Genomic DNA, 22923 nt, shown 5'->3' on the forward strand with positions numbered 1-22923 from the left:
AAGGTAGGGCCACAGCTTGTTTTTGGTGGCCAGGAGGATAACAAGCTGGAAGAGATTATCTGATGTATCTCAGGTAGAGCTCCTCTGTTTTTATGTTACTAACTAAATTTGTACTGTCTTTTCCTGAAATTCCATAATCTTTTACTCTCCTCTACCCACAAATGTCAAATATCATGTCATATGTGGAAATAGTTTCATAAGAAAGGATAGCTGTGAAATAAAAATTATATTTGCCTAAAACTATAAAAATGCAAGTGTCAGTATCAAGATAAGATATGAAAAGAAAAACTCCTCTAGCAGCAGATATTTATATCAAGTAAGTGCCTGTGAATACTTCATTTTTAAAGAAAATCTGCTGAGGGCCAAAATTCCTGTTTCTGCCACTAAAGGGCATACACTAATCTGCTATAACAGAAAAGGCAACTAAGGAAAAATCAGGAAAACAGAATTTTTTTTTTTTAAAGGATGTAATGGAACATTAATTCAGGGTTAAAGGAAGGAGGGTGACACAAGAATAATTTAAGGACTAAAGATGGGGCATACAACTAAGCTATTATATGTTTTTATGGTAATTGTCTTTTATTCACAAATTCTTTTCAACAGTCTAACACTGCTGAGGTGTCAATACATGTTCCTAGATACGTTCCGTTCAAAAAAAGAAAATGCCTCTACCTCATGTATCCTTCTGTTTCTATCTATTTGCACCAAGCTGGCACATTTACATTTTTTCAGGTTTCTAAGGCATTAAGTTTTGATACTCTATAAGATGAATTTAATTGGTATGATGTGAATTTAGTTTTCTAGCACACTTTAAAGTGTTTGGCTGATTGTATTGATACAAAATGCACTACTTTATCTCTGTTCCTACCTTGTGGGTTTATCTACATCTTATTTACATCTTAAATCATTCTATAATGGAAGAAAATGATGGACTCAATGTTTTTGTGTGTGGCCAACCTTGGGAAACAGCAAGAAAACATTAGAAAAGCTAGTAAGGGAAGATTGCTTTGAAGCCCTCCCCCACTAAGAGTTCAATAAGTTGCTAGGAATCCAAGGCCCTAGAGAATGTTCCCAGGGTTTCCCAGGCTACATCACTGCTTAGCCAGGGCATCTCATATCATAGCAACTTCTTGGTAGAGTGAGAGACCCGTGGGTGGCAACTGTTAAAACCCTCTCCCACCCCCATACTGTTTGGCACTGTACTTCCTATCACAGATGTAGAGTTGAATAAACCCGAGAAGTTTATTTCACAATTTTTCCTAGCTAGGATGGACCTTGGCCACATTACCTCAAAATTATTTAGTGCATGGGTGTCACAGATGACAAGCTCCTATCTGAAAATTCAAAACCACAAATCACAAATATGCTCCCCCAATAGGAAAAGTTCCTATCCAAAAACTCTAAAATAGGGAGAAGTGAGAAAAAAAGCAATACAACTCATTTCTATATCACAAAACAACCATTTTCCAACTTTTTTTTCCTTCTTAGAATGAAAACAAATCTAGCATTTGTGTACTTAATAAATCGGGCCAAAAGTTCCTGGAAAAAAATATTTTTAATATTTACTGATTCAAGACAGATCTAAGGTAGTTGTTGAAAAATAAATTTAGTTGCCTCTCAAATACTCACACTTGCTAAGTAATGAGAATGTGGAAAAATCCTTTTTTAAAAAATTCCTATGCTATTCATTATGAACTCTGAGAAAGAATTCTATTTTTCAATAAATCTAGAAAAACAGCAGAAGAGATTTTTAATTGCTCACATTAAATAATTATCTGATAGGAAACTGATTATAATCTGCTTAACAAAGATGAAAAAAGAGAATGCACATCTTTTAATCCATCCATCAAAATAAAAACCCTTTAGTTTCTCTCCACTAATCCAAAGCAACTTTACTATCTTAAAATATAATTTGTCAGACTAACCCATTTGTATCTATAATTAATGAATCAAAATAAAAAAAGTAATTAAGAGGCATCAGTGACAAATGAAATAAAAATTTTTTTAGTGATGATTATTTTGAAATCCTGGCTCTACTACTTACTTCCGGTGTGACTTTCAGAAAGTCATTTAACTCCTTTGGGTCTGTTTCTTCATATGTAAAATAAGGTTGCTGGATAAGAATATTTCTAAGGTTCTTTTCTACCTCTAAACTTATGATCTTACTAAAAATCTGACATATTTAAAAAAGGAAGCTAATTGTTTTCTTGGATTTTACAAACTTTCAATTTAGTAATTTAAAATCTGCTTTTTTTTTTTTAAACTAAGAAAGATGATATCCTTCACTCAGTGTTCCCTCCTCCCAAGTGCAATTTTAAGTAAAACTTAATATTTCATAACTTTTGGCAGTGAAGAATCAGAATATTTAAAAAATTACACACGATCTCAAAATCTCTCCCAAATAATGCATGTCAAGAATTTCATTTGTGGTGAAATCAAAAGTTACTTTGTTTCCATATAATTAAGATTAACAACCAAAACAAAGGAATATATTCAAGTGAACTTTTTAGCTCATCAAAGAACTTCATTACAAGTTTCACAAACATGGACTTCACCAGCAGAACCAGGAAGACATTGTACATACTAACACCAAGATTGTGTGATGTTCAACTATGATAGATTTGGCTCTTCTCAACAATATAGTGATCAAAGACAATTCCAATAGACTTTGGATAGAAAATGTCATCCACATCCAGAGAAAAGAACTATGGGAATCTGAATGCAGATTAAAACATACTATTTTCACGTTTTTTTTTTTTCTTTTTCATGTTTTTCCCTTTTATTCTGATTTTTCTTTTGCAACACAACTCTTATGAAAATGTTAAAAATTAATTGTACATGTACAACCTGTATCAGATTATTTGCTGTCTTGGGGAAGTAACAGAGAGAGGAAGAAAAAAATTGAAACTCAAAAACTTTACAAAAATAAATATTGAAAACCATCTTTACTTGTAATTGGAAAAATAATATGCCATTAAAGTTAAAAAAAAAAAAAGCCATCTGCATATATCAAAGTCTCTGCTTTTGTTCCTTAAGCCAAATCAGAACAAATAATTAGAAGGGTTCTGTTTTTTGTTTGTTTTTTTTTTAGTATTTAAAGACTCGTGATCTATAGCAAAACTCATTGGTTATCAATAATAACCCATGTAAGGCAGACTGACCAATGTTATTTTACAGTGCCTAAGAGAGATGGAGTATAAAAATTCCTGGACCAAGATCTTCTATTCCCCACTTTGTTATTCCCAGATTGGAAAAGTAAGGCTCCAGTCTGAGGATTAAGGGAGGAAACTTTTTAGCCCTTGTCTGCTACAAACTACTAATAAAGATGACTAGTGTCAACAACCTATTTGAAAAAAAAAATCCCTACTATATCTCTTCATGAAAATGCTGAGAACATGAACCAAATCTGAAGTATCTCTTAGATGCATCATCCCTCACAATGCTTTAATGAAGCAAAGGAAATAGTATACAATATGTATAATTCATTAAGCTCCAGGAAAACTGATCATTAACTATCTTGGTTACCCATCCCTGAACACTTTCCAGGCTTATCAATATTCTTTTTAAATCACTGCACCCAGAACACGACACAAATAGTTTAGAAGTGGTCTGACTTAGGCAGAATACAACAAGACCATCAATTTCCTATTTCTGGACTCTTATCAACGTAGCCGGTCCTAAAATCCTCCATGTTTTACATAGCTTCTATCTAGCAGTGTTTTCTATTTTTTACATCAGGGGTCCTCAAACTTTTTAAATAGGGGGTCAGTTTACCGTGCCTCAGACTGTTGGAGGGCCGGACTATAGTAAAAACAAAAACTTTGTTTTGTGGGCCTTTAAATAAAGAAACGTCATAGCCCTGGGTGAGGGGGATAAACATCCTCAGCTGCTGCATTTGATCCGCAGGCCATAGTTTGAGGACCCCTGTAAATCTACATCATATACTTATGACACTGACTTTTTGTAATCAAGCATAAGACTTAAAATTCATTCCTACAGATGAAATATTGTACTAGATTCAATGTTCCAGATTCTCACAGTTCTTTTCTCTGGATGTGGATGACATTTTCTATTCAAAGTCTACTGGAATTGTCTTGGATCACTATATTGCTAAGAAGAGCAAAGTCTATCATAGTTGAACATCACATAGTCTTGTTCAATTTTACCAGATTCAATATTCAAACCTGTCAAAGTTCTTTTAATTCCTATTACCAATGTATTAAGCTATCCCTCTGAGTTTTCTGTCATGTGCAAAGATGATGAGAATACTATCTGTGTTTTTATCCATGACACTGATAAAAATGTTAAATAGTAGAGGGACAAGCACAAATCTCTGAAGAACTCCACTGCACACCTCCTTCTTAGTCTCACATCTATATTTCTCCATCTCCTCCACAAGAACAGTATGCAATATTTTATCAAAAAGCTTTATTAAAATCTAGATAAAACTATATATGCACACACACACACACACACACACACACACATATATATCCATAGCACTTTCTTCCATCTATTAGTTTAGTAATCCTGTCCACTATATACTCTCTAGTACAAGATGTTCCTGAGATGTTTTTCAAACACTGTCTTTGAATTTGGTAACAGATAAGAGTACATGAGAATATATTTTTGTCCTGGATTTTTATAGTGCCAAGATTATAAAGGAAGAAAAGTTAAACCAAAGCAGAGCTGATAAAAGACTTGTAGAACATGGAGGTATAGATGGGCTAGAAATTGAAGTGATAAGGAGGAAAAATTTAGGAAAAATTTAGGAAGAAAGGATAGGATCAGAAAGGGAAATTTCAGAGTGTAGAATTGTGGTAGTGGCAAAATTATGAGTGGTGTGAGATTTAAAGAAAGACCCATACTTGTGAGTGACTGGTAAATAAAGACATAGGCCTTGGGTGCTAAATTTATAAACTGCAAACTAAAGTAATGTGAGAAAGATATCATAATGAATTGATGGGTAGATATGGATTTTTATTTTCAGGCAATGTACTTTGTAAAGCAATCTCATGTCAAAAACATAGTAGATCAATGATTTTTTTCTCCTTAATGTAGACTGTAATTCCCAAGAATAAGAAATAGGTTAAGACAGAAAGTCTGCTCCAAGCATAAATGTTCTTCACCTCCTTGAGACTCAGTTTTCTTTGTAAAGTGAAGGTTTTGGCCTACATTAGGGCTTCTTAATTTTTTCTAAGAAATGTTCACAGGATCCTGAATATATAGGTCTATAAAATAGGTATACAACTCAAACATTTACTAATAATAAATGATAAATTTATTTTAAAACAGCTCTTTGGTAAATATATAATTTTAACATTTATTACAGATGAAGACAAATTTACATACTAATGAATGTGTTTATCTTTACACAAAGAATTAAATCTTGATCAATATTTGAAACTTTTTACTGCTGATAAATTTTTCGCAACCCCTACATTTAGTTACATGACTCCATATAGGGTGGGGAACCACAATTTGAGAAGCTTTGGGCTAGATGAATGACCTCTAAAGGTTCCTTTCAGCTCTTAAGATTCTCTCTCTTCAAATTACCTTGTAATAGATTTGTATACATGTATCCTTCTCCAAAAAAATGTAAGCTGCTTATGGGAAAGGTTTTGCTTTTGTTATCTATAATGCCTTACAATAAGTAGTTACATGTTTTTTGTTGTTAAAACATTATAACCATAACCAAATACCACTATAAATACAACAAACCCCTCTGAAAGTGAAGTAGGATCCATTTATGATACTATTTTTATAAAATCAGCTACTTCTTACCAACTGTTAACATTGGATGGAGAGGTCAATAACAATTATATGTATTGTTGGACTTGATCACCAACATCCCAAACAGTTAAGGAATAACTTCAACTGGTCCTGCCTATATTAAAGACAAAAAAGAATAAACTAAGTTCTCTTTCCTTTATATTAAAACTTTACCCAGAAACTTAGAACATTATGTAAATGAGGATATTGGTGTCCCTCTCATGAATTCATTCCCAAAAATGTTGAGGGTTTTTCTTAGAATCTCATGAAATTGCATGGTTACAAAGATATACACTGGTTGTCCATTAGCTCTGTCTCTTGTTCTCAATATGAGTCTGATTCATCATTTTCCCCCAGTAATACATTTCCCTGATGACATTATAAATGATACAATTAGTTGTTTAAAATATTTTGCAGCCCACACATTGCACCCTATTGTTATTTGGGTGAGCCTTAATCTCAGCTCTTCAAAGACTTTAGTACTCCATAACTTTAAACTATACATTGTACTTTTCCCCGCTTATTAACAGTGTCAAACTATTGAAGTGTATATGTGTGTGTTGTGTGTGTATATGTGTATGTATGTATAAATAAATAAACAAAGGCATTTTACTGGAAGAGTCTTAAAAGTTATTTTTCTCTAACAAATCAATTTTTTAGTAAATAGCAAATGAAAAACAGTGGGATTTTGTCATCAATATGCCCTTCACTCAATTGAGATTGTAAAGTAGAATATTATTTGCAAAAGCCTATGTGTTCCCTTCTATTATCCTCACTAAGAATATCTGATTTATGTGTATAATCAGAAAGTTGTATATAACCATGAATATAAGTCAGTAGTTACTGGCTTAAAATAATAAGGCTTGAGATATTTTAAAAAGCCATTTGCATCTCCTCCCTCTCCCCTTATATTCTCTCAGAATCATTCCCTGAAAATTGTACATCCTCTAAAAGTTATCTGCTCCCTCTCCCTTCATGTACATTGGACCACCTTACAAATCGTTTCCTTTTGGGGAGAGGGGCTTTTCTTCCATTTTTTACTTAGCTGGATTTAAATAATATTAAAATTTAAAATAAAACTAGAAGATTAGGAGAGGGAACATTAAGTGCCTACTACATGGCAGACTCTATACTAAATGCTTTACACCTTTTATCTCATTTGTTTCTCACCACCACCCTTGTGAGGTGTTATTATTTTTCTTATTTCACAATTTATTTCACACATGGCAGTTAAGTGAGCTAAGCAAGGTCATATATATATGATAAGTATCCATTTAGAAGATTACTAAGACCATATTGACCCCATGAATCAGATAAATAATTACAATCCTTGATTGCTCAGTATGAACAGATATACAAACAGTCGATGAAAACAAACTTTGAGGCAATCTAAATATACCAGAGAAAGTCTTCAGTGGCAAAGGTTAAAAAACAGAGTAGTCCAGATAAGGCAATAAAGTTACTATTCTTTTTTGAATGTTTATCTTATGGTTATTTATTTCTATAAAGGCAGGAAAAATAAGTTAGAAGATCATTTCTAAAAGGACTATAAAATTGTGCATATGTTTTGATTCAGTAATACCACTGTTGCATCTAAACCCAAAGAGATTAAAAAAAAAAAAAAGAAAGAAAGAAAGAAAAGGACCTACAGGTAGAAAAATATTTATAGCAGTTCTTTTGTGGTAGCCAAGAATTGGAAATTGAGAGAATAGGAAAATGGAAATTGATGCACATGAATTGGGGAATGGTTGAACAAGTTGTGGGATATGATTGAGATGGAACACTACTGTGCTACAAGAAATGACAAAGCAGAATGCTTTGAAAAGATTCACATGAACAGATACAAAGTGAGCCGAACCAGAACAGTGTGTACAGTAACAATATTGTACAATGATCAGCTGTGAATGACTTATCTATTCTTAGTCCCGATCTAAAACAATTTCCCAAATTTTCCAGGGAGAAAAAAAGGCCAAGAGTACAAAGAATATACGAGGCCTAAATGTATTGAGTCCAACTGCATATCTAAGATTAGCCATTAAGAAATGTAAGCACTTTCATTGGCACATAAGAAAAAAAAAGCCACTTGATCCTTGCATTTTCATAATAAAAATACTGAAGTTACAGTATTTATATTCTTTGGTCACATATGCTTTTGGTAGGCTTAAGTCATACTATGTGAAACTTGTTCCATGAAGAAATGGATGGATGAAAATGTGGCTGAATATGTACCTTTAGTCAGATACTAAATGTAGTTTAGAGAGATATTCTAATGAATCTTAGTTTTAACATACTGGAACTTAGCAAAACTTCAACCATGACTTTTCCTCACAGGGACCTCAATTAAGTAATCAAGAATCAAGTAATCCTCTGCAGAAAACTACTTAACATTAGTAACAGCATGCTTAATAGTGGGTCATTAAAGGAGTAGCCTGTTCATTCAATTTACTACAGACAATTATGTGTTAATTATGTGACAAGAGGTGGAGGAAGGAGTGCTATTTTATTAAAGATGACTTGAAAAAGGGATCACTTGTATGGAAATCACTGAACATATATATATTTTTTAAAAATTGTGTTATCATTTGCATATTAAGAAGTTTCTTGGAAAATGTGTGTTTTAATCTTGGAATCTTTTCACAGTACCAAGAATAGCAATCTTCACATAACAAGTAAGTGTTTGAACTTGGGGAAAAAAAAGGGTGAGGGAAGGAAAAAAAGAAATAAAGAAAAACCATAATTGTAAATATTCAGAGAAAAAAAATTCCCACATTAATGGAGTCCAAAAATGCATGCCTCACTCTGCCTATTGAGTGCTTCACTTTATGCAGTAAATAAGTAATATGTTTTGACATCAATACTCTGTAATTATGAAGATCATTGCAGTGTCAGATCAGATCTCAAGTCTTCCAAAGTGCTTTTCACTACATTCTAGTTACTGTACATAGAAGTTGCTGTTCTCTACATTATTCTAGTTACAGTATATATAAACTTTTTCTGGTTCTTGTCATTTCAGTCTGCTTTAGTTCATATAATACTTCCTACACTATATGACCAGGGCAGAGTAATATAGGAATCTCATCCTTCTTCTTCTGGTCACTTTGCCTTAATACAATGTTAGATTATATCAGAATATATCTAATATTAAATTATATCAGCCTTTCATATTACTCTTTTTTAGTCCTAATTTTGCAAGCCATTTAAACTTCCAAATATTCTTCACTTATCTTTACCTATGTCTTTTCCACCTTATTAAAAAAAAAAATTATTATGACAACATTTTGTTTTTGTACTTATGAAACTAGTAATATCAGAGTAATTCCTAATATTTACTTTCATCTTACTGGATCTGACTCATTACTCTACCCCGTCAAGTTACTTTTGTATTCATTTAGCTTCAAATTATTTGCAAATTTCATAATCATGCCCTCTATGCTCTCTCTAAATTACCAATTATTGCTTTATTAAAGATAAATTTTATTGCTACATTTTGTTTTATATTGTTTATATATTATCGTTTTTTCCTCTCACAGAGCCAAAGATCTCTTAATTGCTAAAATCATAACAACAATGACAAGCAGAAAATGACCAATGCTCAAAGGGCTACAGAAAAACATGAACACCAATGTACCGGTTGAGCTGCAAATTGGCCCAGTCACTCGTAAAATTTCAAACTATGTCCAAAAAGCTACTAAATTGTGCATACCTGATGAAATCAGCAACACCATATGTTGTACTTCTTAACACTATACTCTTTATCATTTGTTGCGGGATCTTTATAGCCATAAGAACCACCAATGTAGGGAACATGTGAAAATTATCAAGATTGAACAGTGAACTTCCTATGGCTACAGAAAAACCTGAAGCAGCAAGGGATAATACAAAAATTTACAGTATACAGAATATAACTTTCCAAACATACTGACAAACACTAACATTCTTATTAAGTAAATAACATTTAGATCCTCCTATAACATTTACATTTCTTTCTCAGAAAAATGTGATCATCATAATAGACAGAAGAAAGAGCCAGTGTAACACAAACACTAAATATGAAATCAAAGGATATAGGTTTAAACCTAGACCTGCTGTCTATGTGTCCTTTTCAGTTTTGTTCACTAGTAACATGAGAAGGTTAGACTAGATGAATTTCAAAATCAATTTATTAATGGCTCTCTAAGTGATAGGGACACAAACAGAAATGTAAAACAGTGTACTCTTGGGGAATTTTATCTTCTATAAGGAGGGACAACATGTGTACAAATAAAAAAAAAGCACAAAAAAAAGAAATACAAGATAATTTGAGGGAGACACCTGCATTTGGGGGAAGAGGTAGCAGTTATCAAAAAAAAAAAAAAAAAAAAAAAAAAAAGGCTTCAACTTGGAAAAGAGAATTTTAAGAGGTACAGGTGAAGAAGGAATATATTTCAGATTATAAGAGCAGCCAGTAAAAAGGCATGTAGACTATTATGTATCAAAAAACTAGGGTTCTTTCCCCAAAGCATCCTCTTGTGAGTGACATCATCTTTAAACCAGATGTAGTGATCCCTCGAGCACTTTTCAAGATGCCCAAAGAAGAGAGGACTATCTGGAAATCCAGTAACTTCCTCAAAATCATTCAACTTCTGGATGATTATCAAAAATAATGGAAGCAGACAACATGGGTTCCAAGTAGATGAAGCAGATCTGAATGACCCCTCTGTGGGAAGGTCATAGTGCTCATGGGAAAAAACACTTTCGTGGGCATGTGAAGAACAACCCTGCCATGGAGAAACTGCTGCATCATATTCAGGGAAATTTGGGTTTTGTGTTCATTAAGAAAAATCTCACTGAGATTAGGGATATACTTCTGATCAATAAAATGCCAACTGATGTCTATATCAGTGCCATTGTCCTATGTAATGATAGAGAGTTAGCTACCCCAGAACACAGGTCTAGGTACCAAAAAGAAGTTTTCCAGGGGTTATCATTGAAACCTTAAGTGATGTGCAGCTGATTAAGATGTGTCAGCAAGGTCATGTTGTTGAACATGCTGAAATCTCCCTGTTCTCTTTTGGGCTGATCACTCAACAGGTGTTTGACAATGGCAGCATCTACAACCCTGAAGTACCAGAAATCATGGAGAAAACTTTGCACCTTTGGTTCTTAGAGGTTATCTGCAGACTGACTACTCAACTGTTGCATCCACACAATTCTAATTCATCAATGGGCAAAAGTGAGTCTTGACTATAGCTTTGGAGACTGAGTATACCTTCCTACTTGCTGAAAAGGTGAAGGTCTTTCTGGCTGAGCCCCCAGTGTTTGCCATGTCCATGATGCTGTAGCAAGAAGAGCCTGATGAAAATATGGGATTTGGTCTCCCAGAGGAGATACTATTTCAGCCTATTTATTTGTGGAACAAAGAAATAAAAATGCTTATTAAAAGAAGAAAGGAAAGAAGGAGGGTTATTTGCATTTACCATCAAATGCCTGAAGGGCAACCTCCAACATTCCAGGAACCTTCCAAGGGGTAGGGGTGGGGAAAGGGAGGGTTAAACTCAGAACAAATATGCAAGTCAAAAATTCCACATAAGTTATTTCGCAAAAGTCTATGTCATAATATAGATTCTTATCCTATCATTTCTCTATAAAGAAGTGAGTAGCATGCTTCACTATTAGAAATCTAGTTGGTCACTATGTTGATTGGAATTCTTAATTTTTCCAATCTGTCTTTACAATGATGCTGTTGTATAAATTGTTCTCATAGTTCTGCTCATTTCACTGCAACAGTTCATCAAAAGTTTTTGATTGTTTCTATTGTGGCCAGAAAGCTTATGGGTCTTTCCCTCCTCCCAAATAAATTTTTTTTAACTAGTTAGAAAAAGCCATTCTTTGCCTCAGTTCCTACTTGGTCTTAATCGCTGAATGGGAATTGCCTCAATTAGATTGAAACCTTAGCTAAAAAGGCTAAGGTCTATTGCATCTAGGATTATCTCCCTTCATCCTTATCTATATCAGAGTTTCTCAAACTTTTTTCACACCCAATCCCTTTTTATAAATTTTTATCCAACCACCAAGTATACTGATACATGATGTTGGAAGAATCAGAATCAGAATTAAGAACCCAAAGGGCAATGGAAAGATTGAAATGGGGGGTAGCTAGGTGGTACAGTGGATAGAGTACCAGTTCTGAAGTCAGGAAGACCTGAGTTCAAATCTGACCTCAGACACTTAACACTTCCTAGCTGTGTGATCCTGGGCAAATCACTTCACTTAACCCCAATTGCCTCAGGAAAAAAAAAAAAAGTGAGGAAATTGAGACCCAAAGGTCACGCATTAAAAGCTAGAATTTAGTTTAGTGTGCACAAAATGTATATCTCCAAATAGTTTAAAAAATGAAATAAAGAAATGATCAACAAAACAAAAAAGCTGACTTTCAGAAAATGTGAATCAAAGAAATTAAATGGTTCAGCTAACCTAATCAAATTGGCTAATTGCCAGAATTTTTTTTTAAATTAAAGAGTAAGTTTACAAGATTAAGAAAATAAAGCATTTTTGGATTTATCATCAAATGCTTGAAGAGCAACATGTACTGAATGTAGCCAAGTGACTTAACATTTCAGTGCTCTAGGAAACTCTCGACTTTTAAATTGTAGTGATGATATTTACCTATATCAGAAGAGGATATTTATTAACCTGGGAATTCCCTTTACCAGATGAAACTGTAGGTCTAGTTCTTATTCCTCTCCTTGTCTCTTAAAGGACAATTAATACATATACTACACAAATTGTCTTCAGTTAATTGATAAAGCTCTCTCCTAAATACTTATGAGACTAACACAATCCTGCTATCTCAACTAAGGAGAGATAAAGCAAAAAACAAGAACTATAGTCAAATATTACAAATGGATAGGGATAAAAATGTAAATAATATTCTTTCAAGGAGATTACAGAAACAGATACAGAAAACTACCATAGTCCTTAAAAAAAGTCATTTAACAAAGATCAAGTTGAATTTATAAGTGCTACAAAGATGGTCAACATCAGAAAAATAACTAATACAATGACTACATTAAAAATCATATCAACAGATACAGAAAAGGCTTCTGACAAATTACAATAAATTTTACTAACAACTTCTAAAAATACTGGCATAAAAAATCTTGTTATTTAATCGGATAATGTGCAAGCAAACACATGTTCAAAACCCCACATTATTTATAATGGAGAAATAGTAACAGATTTTCCAATAAATATAGGGTTTTAAAACAAAGGTGCCCCTTTCCCCATTATTGTTTGACATAGAAATTGTTAATTATAAGATATGTGACAGATATTAAAGGCAAACATAAAAGAAAAATAAATCATTTTTATTTGCAGACTAGATTATTTATAAAGTCAAAGAAAAACAAAGAAATGGAGACAATAATTTCAGTGAAGTATCAGAATAAGAAGTAAATACATAAAAAACATTAATATTTCTATAAAGCAATGATGAAAACCAGAAGGATATGAGAAATCTCAAATCACTACATAATGCATACATATCTCAGATACAATATGCCAAGATTCAATTAAGACATTAAAAAAAAAAAAAGTAAAGACATATTCATTGTTTGTGACTGGACTGTGCCAATATGATAAAAACACTACCTAAATTTAAGTTTCAGATTTAGTACTACAACAATCAAATTACCAAGGGGAAAATCAGACAAAAAGAAAACACATTTGCAGTAACAAAATACAATTTCAAAGAAAATAAAATATAAAAAGTATAAATACAAGAATTAAATATCATTAGACTTTTAATAAATACTACAAAGAGCTCCAATTAATTGGGAATTTCCCAATTATGGGGAAAACTTGTTTGGAGAAAAAAAAGAAATTTAGACCACCATCTTATGCTATAAATCACATTAAATTTCAAATAGATATGTGGCAACCCAAAACCCCTTTTATATATTTTTTAAAAAACTGGAGGAAAATGGATGGATGGAGGTATCTTTCATAATTACGACTAGACAAAGAATACTTACATAAATGTTAGAAATCAAAAAAGACAAAGTTTCAATTGCATGAAAGTGAAAAGCTTCTGCAGAAATACAATCAACTTAGACAAGATAAAAAAAAGAAATTTGATAGAGAAAAATCTTTGCATCTCAGATAAACACTTCATATCCAAATATATGGGGAATTAACATAAACGTAGAATGTCCCAAGAATTTTAAGTGTAGTTTCACAAGTGCTAAAAACTTACCTAAAAATCTATCTTACCTAAATCATTTGAAAGATTCACCATTCTTTGGATCATCTTAAGGTGAAGATTAAAAAGATAATCCTTTCATCACTGATCAGCAAATGATCAAAGTTTTAACAAAATTCAAAAATTCACTAGAGCAATATATGTCACAAGATAGTGATTACAGTGAATTTTAATAAGAAAAATATCAATTTAAAAAAATTAGATGATTAATTTTTCAATTGTAGCAACTATACTTCTAAAGACCAAGAACTATTCCTAACTATAAAATTGGACAAAGAAAAAGGACAATTCTCAAAATAAGAACTATAAACTATCAATAATTATATGAAAGTGTTCCAGATCACTACTAACAAAAGAAATGTAAATCAAAACAATCCTGAGATTTCTACTTAAATCTAGCTAACTAGCAAATCAAAAAAAAAAAAAAAAAAACAACCCAGAAATGGTCAATGCTGAAGAACCTCCAAGAAAATGAGCATATTAATAATATTGTGAAACTGTGGATTTTATAAAACTATTTGTAATTATACAAGAAAAGTGACTGAAATACCCATAAATTTTGGCCAAATTAATACTTAAGATAGTTCTTCCTCTCAAGGAACTAATATATTAATGGAAGAGTTAACAAAAATATAAGTTATAGCTACAGGTCAATAAACAAGTGGCTAATATGTGCCAGGACTAAGACCAAGGGATATAAAATAAACAAAAGACAATCCCTAGTCTCAAGAATCTCACAATTTAATAGTGGAGGTGACATGCTTAAAATAACTATGTACAAATAAGTCATATATGCTAAACTGGAAATAGTTGACAAAAGGGAATTGGGAAAGACTTCTTATAGAATATGGAATTTTAGCTGAGATCTAAAGGAAGCCAAGGAAACCAGGACATAGAGATCAGAAGGAAAAGAATTCTAAGCATAATTCTAAGTCAAGACACGAGTATTTCGTTCAAGGAATTGCAAGAAGGTTAGTGTCTCCATATGTGGAAAGAAAGAGTGGAAAGTGTAAGAAGGGAAAGGTAGAAGATCATATTAGGAAGAGTGCTGAACATCAAATGATTTTATATTTAATCCTGGAGGTGAGAAGAACCACTGGAGTTTGCTGGGGGAAGGGAGAATGGGAAAGAAGGGATTTTAACATGGTCAAAACAGGGCGCTGACAGTTCCATGAAAGAAGGACAATAGTAGAGAGAGATTCTATGATAGGCACATAACCAGCAAACTATTGCAATAGCTCAGGAGTGAGGTAATAGGGGTATGTTATTAGGATGGTGGCAATGTCATATTAGTGAAGGGAACCATATGTGAGAGGTATTACAAAGGTAAAACTGACAGACATTGGCAAAAAATTGAATACAAAGGATGAGAAAATAGTCATAAGTAATAACTTGGAGGACTGGGAGAATGATAGTGTCTTTAATAGTAATGAGGAATTTGGAAGAGGAGAGACTGATAAGGGAGAAAGATAAATTCAATTTCAGACATGCTGAGTTTAATATGTCAATGGGACTTGTACATGCATAACATATCAGATTGTTATCTTGGAGAGGGGAGAAAAAGGAGGGAGAAAAATTTAGAATTCAAAAATCTTAGAAAAATGACTGTTGAATATAAAGGACTGCTTGCCATCTAGGGGAGGGGGGTGGAGGGAGGGAGGGGAAAAAAAAATTGGAACAGAAAGGAGTGCAAAGGATAATGTTGTAAAAAAAAAAAAAAAATTACCCTTGCATGGATTCTGTCAATATAAAGTAATTATTAAATAAAAATTAAAAAAAAAAGAAAAAAGAAAAATGACTGTTGAAAATTATCTTTACATATAATTCGAAAAGAAACAAAATATTATTAAGTTGAGGGAGTCGGGAAGATATCAAACACTAATTTTCCTCTGTTTTAGTGTCATTTCCAAGACTTTCTAATGCCAAGTTAAAAAAAAAAAACATTTAATAAGTACCTATTTAGGCGCCAGGCACTTTGCTAAGTAGAGAGGATTTTTTTAAAAGGCAAAAAAATCACCCCTATTCTTAAGGAATTCAAAGAACATACAAAACAACTATGTATATGATATTGAACCATAACTGTGTATATGCTATTGAGCCATTTTATAATATCAAGACTTTGGTAGAAAGAACTGTCTTCAGTATTCAGGAGCTGTGACTTTGGGAGGATAGGTAGTTACAGGGAGATGTAGGATTATAGCTGCCGCACAGTCCTTTGCCAGATCAAATTTGTACAAGGGTTGTGCATTCCTATAATAGGAGGTCGTACTTGCTAAACGGTGGCATGTGCTCAGTGGTTCGTGTTGATGGTTGCAGAGAGCTCTCATCTCCAATGATACTACAGCTGAGCATATAATTCAAAAGAGGCCAAAGACTAAAAGAAACGGTTGTATATACATAATAAAAATATTCATAATAGCAGCTTTTTGAAGCAAAATACTAGAAACAAAATGAGTACCCATCAGTTGACGGCTAAAAAATAATGGCACATTAATGGAAAGGAATATTAAGACAAGTGAGAAATTCAGAGAAACTAACATTTTTATGAATTGACGATAAAATAAGCAGTAAGAGAATGAGAAAACTATTTCTTTCTCCTCACTGCTTATTTTATCGTCAGTTCTACACTATCATCACTACAACAATGTTAATAGAAAAATAAAATGAAACAATGTTACTCAATTATGACAAAGTCTGACTCCAAGAAAAAACAAGAAAATATACTTTCTTTTAGAGAAGTGAAGAATTATAAGCAATGAATGCTATATTTGGTTGGTAATGTTAGTTGGCTTTGCAGAACTTTGTTGTTTTTTATTTGTTACAAGGGAAATGTATAGGTAGGAAAAAATATTTGGAAATGTGTGATATAAGAACCAAAAAGCATAAAATCTCCAACATTAAAATTCCATTTTTTTCATTCACTCAAATATTTACTAACCTCCTTTATGCTAAACACTATGGAAAATAAGTTGTATGAGATATAATACATCCCTTTTGGGAGTTTATCATCTAACAATGGAAACAAATTGCATAATTATAGAGAAGCAAAGTATTGCATAGTGCAGAAGGCCAGCCTTGAAGTCAATAGAACCTGGTTTCTATTCTTACAGACATATAGCAACTTGTATGATCCAGGCAGTTCTCTCTAAGAATATATGTTTCAGAACAGCTACCAATATGCTTGAGTCCACAGGAGAAATTTTTGTTACCAAAAATAATTCAGGTCTATTCTGAAAACAGAAGGAAACATTGGAAAACTAATGGTAGTTTTTTAAATGGAAAGGCTTTTGTTTTATAGAGAAGTGAGAGTCATTTTTTAAAAACTGCAATCCTCCATAATAAATCTACTTCACTTCCCTCCTTATTTTCAGTTCCAAGCCTACTTACTGTCCATCATCTATATCTTTTGTACTGATGGACAGACTCAGTCCAATACAATGCTGTATCATAGTGGAGACATTAGGTACTCTTCAGACAATTGGTTATTCCAGAATGTTATATTAGGGCAAATTCTTGAATATTTATAGAACTCATTTAGAAGACTTTCCAAAGTTCCAGGGAAGGAAGAGCCCAATACTATGCAAATAGGTGGGTCAGAAGGATCTCTGTATCTAAAAGGAATTCTTTTTCAGAGGTCAACACCTTTGTGCAATGTGTCTTTCTTTTTTCCTTTTTAAACTTTGGCTAGATATTAGCCATCGGGTAAAACTAAGTTCTTGGTTTCTAAAGCTTTCAAATTATTTTTATGATTTTGACATTCCTTAGGTGAAAATTTTTTAAGCCAGCTCTATGAAATCAAGCTTTTTTTTCCGAAATCAAGAAACAAAAAGTTTCATGCAGTGTGAGCTTAGGATCTCAACACCTTTCAATTACTTTATTGTCAAAATGTGCTTGACTGAAGTATTCATTTAAGGCCTGCTGGCTTTCTTCTGATATCCTCATTGAGGATGCCCTCAAGTCATAAATAGATTATTCTCACACACAGAGATTATGTGAATAGGAAAATAAACATATGGATTATTAGTGAAGTCTCCTGCTCACTTTTTTGGGGGGGAGGGGGAAGAGGGATAGGGCATAAGAGAAAGTGGAGGGAAGGGAAGTCACCTTGAGTTTGTTTTTTTTCCCCTAGACTTTTACTATCTTCCCTTTACAGTAACCTGGAGACTCCCATCCCTCAATGCGTTAAATATTATGTCATCCCTAGCACAAAATTCTTTTATATTACACTGGGCACAATCCATCTATTTTTCTTGTCTTTTTTTCATTATCAATTACACTTTATCAAGGAAACATTATTTTAGACTGTAATAATAGAATCAAAATGTGATGCGTTTCATTGACTTGTTGGTATAAAGAATCATATAAATTTTAAAGATCTTTCACGTTTTTTGTTTTTCTTCCAGTTTCATCCTTAAAGCCTTTGGAATGACTTTATTAGTTAAATTTCTTGCCAAACTTCCCTTAAACATTATATTTCTGCTGTCTCTCAGTGTTTTAAGAGATAACACTGTTGTTCATAATCTTTCAGCATTATTCTCCATAAGAGAAGTTTATCAAAGAATTGATATTTTAGTTTTGTCCAAGTTACCATCTCTACTTAACAAAGAGATGAGCTGTCTATTGACTGAGAAAGTTTCTAGGCTTTTCTGTTCCTCATTACTGGAAATTATTTGAACTGGTTAAATTTCAATATAAAATTATTATAAACAATAGAGATGTTCTTTCATTCCCATCCATTTCCTATTTTCAACATAACTTGTTAAAATAAGTGGTTCTAATCACATGCAATATCTTTTTTCTCATTTTTATTCTTTTAATTTTATAACAATTTTGATTTTTGCTATAAAGATGATGGTCTGAATGTAAGTGCTGATGATAGAAAAACATGGTTTTCATGGAGATTAGAAAAGGAAGAGCCAAAAAAGTAAAAATGTGTCTAACACTATGCAATGATAAATGGCACCATTATTAAGATTAAGCTATGGAAGGAAATAGCATGTTTAGGTAAAGGGGTAAAGTAGAGGAAAGTTTATGAACAATAGGGCACACTAGAAGAGAAAAATAAAGAGGGTTACTACTTATACAATAAAACTATTAAGAGTTAAGCTGTAGTGAGGCAGCTAGGTGGCATAGTAGATAGAGCACCAGCTCTATAGGCAGGAGGGTTCAAATCTGGCCTCAGACATTTAACACTTCCTGTGTAACCCTGGGCAAGTCACTTAACTCCAACTGCCTCAACAACAACAAAATGTTAAGCTGAATACTGAAACAAACAACCAAAAAAACCCCAAAAAACCAAAACCTGGTAGAATGATTTGTACTTTGGTGAAGTAGGCATAAGTTTTACAAGGGGGAATTGAGGGACATGTTAGAATTGGAGTAGTTTATAGATCTAGTTCCATATAAAATGTTAATAAAAATGCTTTGACTTCAAAATTCATAAAATCTAAAACTGAACATGGATTGCTTGTATCTTCTTCCTCAAGCCAACTATTTTCAATATCATCATTCTCCCAGTCACTGAAGTTTGAAACTTTCAAATCATTACTGACTTATAATATTCTTACCTTCCCTGAAATGGCCATATCACATCCCTCATAGTCTCTATATCTCTACACTAGTCCAAATTTACTAAGTGGTATTCTTCTTCCTGGTCTTACAAACGAGAGAGAGCGAGAGAGAGCGAGCGAGAGCGAGCGAGAGAGAGAGAGAGAGAGAGAGAGAGAGAGAGAGAGAAAGAGAAAGAGAGGGGGGGGGGGGGAATGTGTGTGTGTGTCTCTGCTTCTCCCTCTGTCTCTCTCTCCTCTAATTCATCATATATAACAATGCTATATTAACCTTTGTAAAATACTACACCCATCATTTATTTTTTTGTTCAAAAGAAACAACAAAGCAAGCTCACACACACACTCTCTCTCTCTCTCTCTCTCTCTCTCTATCAACTTTAGCAATACTAATCTTGCTTTATACAACAATTTCTTAGTCCTTCCCCAAAGGGGCATTTTCTGCTCTAAGTAGGCTAACTTACTCATTCTTGTTTTTACTTATTGATCTATTTCCTCTTCTCTCCCTATTCCCATCACAGTTCAACCCAAATACTATTTCTTGAATGTCTTCTTTAAGTAGGTCGATCTATACTGATCCCTTCCTTCTTTGACCTCCAAATGCATTTTTAGCATATACCTACTGCCTTATATTAGTTTCATTATGCTATTCTTGCCTCTTCAACTTGCCCAGAGGAAACTGAAACATAAAAAGAGGCTAAGTGATATGCCAAGGATCATACATCTATATAATAGCAATTAGAGTAAGATCTTAGCTCAGCATCTTTTCTCCTCCATTGTACCATAAAGGTATATTATAGTCTGCCACCCCTTAGAGCTCAATGATAATTGATAACAAGCCGTAAGTAGGACATCAAATACTACTAGTTGAAAATATTTGGAGAAAAGACATAAAAGCTAGAAAGTTAGCGTTATAGATAGTAGCTTTTCCAAGGTGCCTTCAACTTGGAAAGATCATATTCCTCCAAATCTGAAACACTCTCTCACCCCCTCCAATGGACAAAGTTCATTTAAATTATATCTCATGCTCCCCCATGTGCTATGAATTAGCCCAATTTTTAGTAAGCTCCCTCTCTAAGTCATTCAGCATCAATGTGTAGCATTTAGTATTTTAAAGTACTGCTTCAGGGAGTTTTCCACATAGTTGCCAATTTGTTGCCAATGCTGACTTGCTTTTGTTATTTATTTTTCTTTGCACTTCACTCAAGGAATAGAAATAGGTCGACAATGTCTAAAGAGTACCACAATTCAAGTCAGCAAACATTTATTAAGTGCCTATAAAGTCCAAAGCATTAGGGGTACCAAAACAAAAAGTTCCTTCCAGCATTTAACACTTTCTAACATTCTCCTGGAGAGTTTCTCTTTTTCAGATTTTTGTGCCCTTGCTCTCTTCTGATTTTTTTCCTATTAGTCTGACCAGTTCTCAGTCTCTTTTGCTAAGGTCATCCAGTCCAAATCTCCCAAAGTGCGGGCTATCCTGGTCTCTCTTCTTTTTCTAAATCAGTGATCTCATCAGCTGCCATAGCTTCAGTCACACTATTAAAAAAGGTAACTACATACACACACTTCATCTTTTTCCTGAGCTCTGATCTTTGCATCACCTGGTGGATACTTCCATTAGGATGCATCACAGGCATCTCAAATCCAACATTTCTAAAAGTGAATTCATCTCTATGCCTATCCCTATCTCTTCATCTAACTTTCTATTTCTGTTGAGAATACTTACTATTCTTTCCACCACTCTTTTTCAATAACTTACCAAGTATTGTCAATTCTATTTGTGCAACACTACCCTCGTTCTAGTCTTGCCTTTCTCCTGGACAACTGTATTAGCTTCCCAATCTCCTCCTAATCCACAGTACTTCACAAAGCTGGCAAACTAATATTTCTGAAGCAGATTTGACTATATTACTCATTTGCTCAAGAAGTGTTATTCAATTGTGTGACTTTTTGTGATCCCATTTGGGGTTTTGTTGACAAAGATAATGGAACGGTTTGCCATTTCCTTCTTCAGGAAAACGGGTAAGTGTGTATGCACTGATCTAGTTAAACGTCTGAGGCCAGATTTAAACTGAGGAAGATGAGTCTCCTGTTCTTTGTTCTATCTAGTTAGACACCTAGCTGCCCACAAGAGGCTTTAAGTTCCCTGTTATTTCTAGAATAAAATATGAGCTTCATACCTTCCAATCTGGCTTCACATAAACCTTTAGCCTAATTTCACATTCCTCTTCATACACTCTATGTTCTGACCAAACTGTATCTGTTCCCTGACTTAGCACTCCATTTCCCACTTCCAAGCCTTTGCACAGGCAACTATCTCCCCCATGCTGCAAACATTTCCACTCCTCACCTCTGACCCTTGAAATTTCTGGTGCCCTTCAAATCTCAATTTGCTATTTCAATTTTTCTTTCTACTTCCAAAGCCTATAGGGTACATAATAAGGCAACTGAGTTGAATAAATTTCATAATAGTTAAATTTTAAAATAATGTGGATACATGTAAAAATTTTAAGAAAACAGTAATTAATCCATTGTGCTTATCAACATATCCTAAATCTGAAAACCCAGGTTGTCTTTGTGTCCTCTCAGAGGAGAAATTTATCATCAGCTCTTCTTTTTCCCCAATATATCATAAAGCAGGCATATTCTTAATATGAAGAGTGACTTTTTAAGATTTTGATAATTATTTCAATATATTTGGATTCCTTTGTAATTTTATGTACTTTTAACCGTACTGTGATACAATTGGTTTCCTTTGTAATGTTATGTATGAACTTTATTTTATGCATCTCATTCTTAGAAGAGATCCAAGTCTCACCAAATTGTCCATGGGATTCATGATTTAAAAAAAAAATTCCTATCCTAGTTTTAGCTCCCAAATAAATACAAAGAATGTATTAAAAATAATATGCTAATTTCTACAAAAAGAACCATACCTGTAATAAACATGCTCAGACAGGAACTCTACTAAGTCTAATTCCGAAAATCCATATTCAGAAAATGTTCAGGATTATGCTTTTAACAAAGCAATAAGTCAACTCTATCTACTAAGACACAATTCCTGGCTGTCATCCAAATCTGATGCATAAGAACACAAAACTTTTTGCTTCAAGGTTGAATGAAGCCATTTAACATATATATGATAAACAGATTGTACTCATTCAAGACAGATATAGCTTACACAAGCTAACAAATGAGTTGTTATATCTACAAAGATGCTACAATTTCCTGTGTTTCTGTATGTTTTCATAGATTAGAAGAATTTTGAATATGGGAGTGCCTAAACTAGTTAAATTCCCATTTTACAACCAAAGACATCAAAACTCAAAGAGATTAACTGAAGTGACA

General features: G+C 33.2%; 1 protein-coding gene across 7 annotated transcripts in view; it reads right to left on the reverse strand.

The window, feature by feature from the left end:
- REPS1 (RALBP1 associated Eps domain containing 1) overlaps positions 1 to 22923 on the reverse strand; it is an 84832-nt gene that overhangs the window by 59418 nt on the left and 2491 nt on the right. Inside the window, exon 1 of one of the 7 annotated variants that reach the window (XM_051997852.1) lies at positions 5785 to 5805. The exons of the other annotated variants lie outside the window; for them this stretch is intronic. The gene's annotated coding sequence lies outside the window, so the exon portion shown is untranslated. Of the gene's footprint in view, positions 1 to 5784; positions 5806 to 22923 lie in introns of those variants that run through there. 7 annotated transcript variants of the gene reach the window in all.

Source organism: Antechinus flavipes, chromosome 4 (assembly GCF_016432865.1).
Source record: "Antechinus flavipes isolate AdamAnt ecotype Samford, QLD, Australia chromosome 4, AdamAnt_v2, whole genome shotgun sequence".
Classification (NCBI taxonomy): domain Eukaryota; kingdom Metazoa; phylum Chordata; class Mammalia; order Dasyuromorphia; family Dasyuridae; genus Antechinus; species Antechinus flavipes.